General features: G+C 44.3%; 1 protein-coding gene across 2 annotated transcripts in view; it reads right to left on the reverse strand.

The window, feature by feature from the left end:
• The window catches only part of LOC118415777, a 16,000-nt gene extending 10,284 nt beyond the window's left edge, over positions 1–5,716 (reverse strand). For both annotated transcript variants that reach the window (XM_035820594.1, XM_035820593.1), the window contains exon 1: positions 5,430–5,716. The gene's annotated coding sequence lies outside the window, so the exon portion shown is untranslated. The remainder of the gene's footprint in view (positions 1–5,429) is intronic.
• Positions 5,717–5,724: the final 8 nt, after the last annotated feature.

Here is a 5,724-nt window from a genome sequence, read left to right on the forward strand (position 1 = left end):
AATGAGATCGCTAGCTTCCCCTGACGTCACAGAGACGCATCAGATCTCGCGAGAATTTTTTGCGAGATTTTACGATGTTTTCGCCGCCATTACCGCTAGCTGCCTGCATGCACGCACGATGTTTTCGTCATTTCTCAACGCAAATTTCTCGATCTTTGGAAGGTTTTAGATGATTTACAAGTATACTGCAACATAAAAGGGAATGTATACAAGTGCTATTTTTGTGCAAGTCCAAGAAGCGTTTCTTGCCGTTCCGATTTTAACCGGACTTGAACCGAAACTTTTTACAAGTTTTGTGCCGGTTCTCTGTTTACAGTACAGAACGCACGCCGCGCAAGGGGCGGTCCTGGGTGGGGGCTGCGAGATACGCGGTACGCGGGGTGCTATAAAACACCTCCCTTCGAGCTGAAACTTCCTGAAACAGCGGAGGCGCGTGCTTGGCACGTGCTTTCGCATTTTTACTACGGTATTTTTCCAGTTTTCCCCGATTTTTTTGCCGCTACGCTGGGTGAAAATACAGCGTAGCGGGCTTTTTACAGCGTCATTTTTCCAGCCCACAGCGTATCGGCCCGCTATGCTGAAAAGGCCTGGTGAGAACACTGGATAGGGACACCATACTCAACCCAGTTGCAATTTCCTACCTCTAATATGGGACAGAATGGTAGTCTGGAAGATGACAACGCCCACCCTCACAGAAGAAGAACAGTTTGCAATATCTCCATGATGCAGGAGTACATGATGGAAAGGCCTTCCAACAGCCCAACTCACGTCTCACTAGGTTAAATTGCTCGCTTGAATAAAGAGTAACCGTCGCTCTGATGTTTGTACAAGTAGCCTCCGTACACAAGTCAATACCAACCAGGTAGAGGTAAAGGCCGACATTTGCTTGAAAGCAAATACAGCATATTTCAGCCATCTCCCTCCCCATGCAAAAATAGACTGCTCCAAAATCACCCATGTGCGAATATGGAACACTTCTGGTTAAAATGACTTCTAACAACTAACCACACTTAATTCATGTTGATTTGATTATATGGATGACATCCGCGCTCGCATCAATTTTCGGCTGTTAAAAAAAAGATTGAAAAAAAGTATCAGAAAACAGATCATTGGACTGGCCAATTTACTCCTCTGCCGGCTAAACTCCTTCCCCAGCTTATGATGCTATCTTATGCCACGCAAGATCTGACTGGAGATTAGAATATGCGCACAAGTGTGCCTATACGTTGCCACTGTAGGCTCCGCGAATCTCGTGGAGGATAGGAGCAAAACAAATAAACCAAACCCAGGCTACAGGACAGAAAAGCACTGCTCACATGGCCTGCTGACAGCGGTGAGATCACCTACAGAGATAACTGATTGCATGCCCAAGGGATCACAAATTCTGCCCCACTGACCGACTTATGTCAACTGCACAGATACACAGATCATGCACAGGCTCATAGCTTGTCTCCTGTCCAACCGGAGTCAAATATGCGGTCCGCAACTTGGCTTTTGGCATAATGCATAGTAATCATGAAAGGTTCGTTAAATTACACTAAATGTCATTGCTGTGAGGCAACAAGAAAACCTGGAAATTACATTTAGAAACATGCTGTTACATGCTGTTGCCGATGGCGCGCGTTCAGTTAATACCCTGGGGGCCAGCCGGGATCGGGCAGCTAGGACAGTTCATTCGGTGGCCCAAGACAGTCAGCCCGCAGATTTTTTATTAGCGATCGGGGAAGTTTAAGCCTGAAGGAGGTCCACCTGCAAAGGGTAGCGATAACTCCTTCGGGCTTAAACTGTCCGGGAGCGCTAATATGAGATCTTGGCTCCCCGAACAAAACACGCTAGCAACCCAATCCTGTCTGGGCCCCAGGGTATCAGCTAATGCTTATGATACAGATTTCGAGATGTCCAAAATTTATACAAAAGGAGAATATTCAAAGAAGGTAACGTCACATGATCTTAGAATTCTAATGTTAGATGATTAGATACACATTGGCCGCAAATCCCTTGTTGGCTTTTGCAGCTTTGGTCGGCTCCCAACGGTCGCTACAACGCCAGAACACTTACAAAGACATTTCGGAACATAGGGACATCGGAACATAGGGATTTCGGAACATAGTGCAATGACCGTGCATTGACCGTGCATGGAAGTTATTAGCGCACTGTTCTATGTCCAATTGATCAATAATAGCTTGTAGAAACACTTACATCATCAATCACATTAATTACACCACGGGGTTCTCAAACGCCTCCAAGAAATTTGCAAAATTGGGAACCCAACTTCCAGTTCTGTTGCTTTACTTTTCAACACACAGTTACCGTTGGTACCCATGAAAGCGTGAAATAGATGATAAGATGTGTAGAGGAGATACAGTTCACAACCATCAGATACCGGTGACATAGTGCACAGTCAGCCACAGTGACAGCTGGACAAGCTGAAGACTTCAGCCCTAGAGATGCCGACAGGACCCGAGAAAGATGGATCACGTTCATGTGCCACATGGCGGGCACCAGCCAACACAAAACTGCCGGGAAAGACATCTTGTACCTCCGGACGACTGTCAGAAAGCATAGGGGTGCCTAAGTATTGGCACGAACCCTACCATGAGATTCATACGAACATAATGTGATACGCACGAAACACTATGTGACACATACGAACCTTATGCGATTTGCACGAACCTTATGCGAATGACGTAATGCCACGTGACGCGGCGGTGGTCGGCCTGTTTCGCATAAGGTTTGTGCGTTTTCGCATAGTGATTCGTGCGTATCACATAATGTTCGTACGAATCTCATGGGGTTCGTGAAAATGTTTAGGCACCCCTGAAACAGGACAAGTCAGAAAAGGTTACGATCTCCCGCCTCCCCCCCCCCTCACCTCTGCTTGGTTGCACCCTGACTCCCTCCCGCTTGTGACCAATGATTATCTGATAAAGCCCGTGTAACTAATGAGTGAAAACACATGACGTGACATACCAGCTACATGGTGCATACCCACATGCCGATAGTGGAATAGATTGCCAGAAAAAAATGTCCACTCATTCGGACAGAAGGGCAGCTTTGCATATTAAAGTTCCATACAATTTATTTCCGAAGGGGGTGGGGTTGAAAACGCCCTCACAGATCTCGTTAAAATTCCAGCCGCCAGTCTGTGTCGTTTTTCACCAATTACTGACATATCTGACCTGAAGTCAACAAGGTTCTAAGACACACTAAGGCCGCTTTATTTCTCCAGTGTCGGTCTAGACAGTTCAGGATATTGCTGTCTGAATTCGAAGCGGCCCAGTCTATATAATCTACTCCCGCGAGGGCAAAGCCATCTCAATCTAGCTATAGTTACTTGTTGGGGGAAGGCGAAGTTTCTACTCTAGACAAATGTCAACATTTTGAATTATCTAAATTGTTTTGGGTATTCTATAATTGAATCGTGAATGTCGACGTATACATTTTTTGTATGTCTCATTTGACGCAACAGAAATTATCAAAGCTCCTTCTATAAGGCCACAGCAAGTAAATTTTATGGATGATATCCTCTGCAGACTGAAAAAATAGTGAGATAGGGCGAAAAAAACAAGATGGGGAAAAAACAAGATGGCTAACTTTTTTTAAGAGACACCTTAAATGTCGTAACAAGATTTGAAGTGACAAAACGTGGCATCACAACTAACAAGGCATTTATTCCTATATTAAAGAAGTGAACTAGTGAAGTTAAAGAGATTCTTGTGTGGGACACTTTCCACCAAGTTGGCAACTACATTCAAGGCTTCCATATTGGTGCCACTTTTACAACTAATTCAATAAGTATCCCTTCTGCAACTATAGCCATGGCTACCTCCCTAGTGTCACTTCTACAAGTATGATTATTAGGCTACAACACAACATGTTTGCCCATTTTGGTCTATCTGACCATCCCCGAAGAGGAAAAAAAATTCTTGTTTTTTTTCTTCCTGAAATCAGGCGAAAATTAATAAGCGCGCTGATGAAATCCATAAAATTTACTTGCTGTGGCCTAACCTAAAAACTAGAGATCATTTTTTTTTTAAATTTTATGCGATTTACGTTTTTTGTACCAAGGACATCCTTTTTCTAATCTTTGATGAAGGCTAACGTACTAAGCAATGAAAGTGTTTGAAAGTGATTACACAGGTTGAATGTGACTTGTGAGTATTTAACATTTGTATTGCGACACAGACTGGTGAAATCAAACCGTCAAAAGATCACGTTATGTTTATCGAAGTTTTTAACTGTCATTCAACACAAGAAATTGCTCACCTCGAATTTTTCGCCAGGAGTACGTGACGTAGGGACACGTGACTCGAGTTAAGAATCGTAGATGCCTGGCAAGCGGTATCGGCCCCCGTCGCTGTTATTTAAGTGTCCCTACGTCACGTGCTCAGAGTACTAGTAATTGAACTCCTGACAAATGCCGCTTTCATCTTTAGTGAATACACCGTAACTTATGACGTAAGAAACACCCCTATATTCAAAGTGGACGGTCCCTGACAGGAAAGGAACAACTTACACAGTCTGTTATGGAGGAAATACGAATGGACAGAAAAATGTACCGACATTGAGAATTGTTTTTTTGCATGATTTACCACCCGGTTATCAATGGTTCAAAAGGAACCTTGTCATTGTAAAAGATAAGAATAACGGCTGAAATGGAAACAATTCTTTAGGTCAGTGAAATAAACTTGGCAGTTGTGAAAGGTCATGCGCCCTCCCCAATCGGGCATGGCGCCTTCTCAGTGTGTCCCTCAGTACGGGCACTGCAGGCCGTTCTCCTGTCTGTCAACAGATTTTAAAAAAGCAGTCAGACTACGATTTTGTTTTGTTGTCGTGGGACTTTTCTGCGAGGATGCGGCAGAACCGGACGCAAACATTTCCCGTCATAAGACTGCTGAATGATCTGTAGGCAGATCCTGGAGTTTCTGTCGTAAAGCACGACGAGTGACCGAGCTCTAACCAAAAACTGCTGACGTGACGTCGCGCCCTCCAGATGGCGACACAAAACTTAATGCGTGGCTGAAGTATAAACAGTCTCAGCGCAGGCTTGTATGTACTGAGGTCAGGCATTTTCAAGATAAAGCGCTCTCCAGATCTTGGATAAAGTTTTAAATAGAAACACTTGTGCAGTTGTGTAGTAAATAATACTGTGGTGACTCTTTCACTACTTGTCCTGTCTAAATTTTATAGGACTATAATGTCTAATAAGATTCCCGATTGTCATTTGCACATCGTTATAAACACTGCGCATTTGAAGCTGCTGTCACCTGTTTAAAAAGATCCTTCACTGTTGAGAGATTTTGAGGCAGATGTACACATCTGCTCCTGTGGTATGTTACAAAATAAAGCTTTCTTGCCAACGGGCCGTTGTCCAAAATGTTCGTCCCTACAACTGACATTAAATAAACCAAAAAAGGTGCTAGCTGTACCTTTGTAACTGTTGTCCCTTTAATGTTCCGCTTCTTGGCAGGCCGATCTGCAGAGATTGTCGGTGTTGGCGAACTGACGTAGCCGGCAGAGATATCGGGTCCCCCGTGTCTTCTGCTATACTTCAGGCGTGCCACAAACACTAACGACTGACGCTTGCCAAAATTGGACTCGACCGACTTTAGAGGACACAACAACTGGCTGAGGAAAGCCTCTTGAAGGCTCCGGAAGTGATGCCGGTTTGGTCCACTTCAGGGGACAGGCAGAAATGATCGCTCCGCTTACTTAATGCCAATT

This window comes from Branchiostoma floridae, chromosome 5 (assembly GCF_000003815.2).
Source record: "Branchiostoma floridae strain S238N-H82 chromosome 5, Bfl_VNyyK, whole genome shotgun sequence".
NCBI lineage: Eukaryota > Metazoa > Chordata > Leptocardii > Amphioxiformes > Branchiostomatidae > Branchiostoma > Branchiostoma floridae.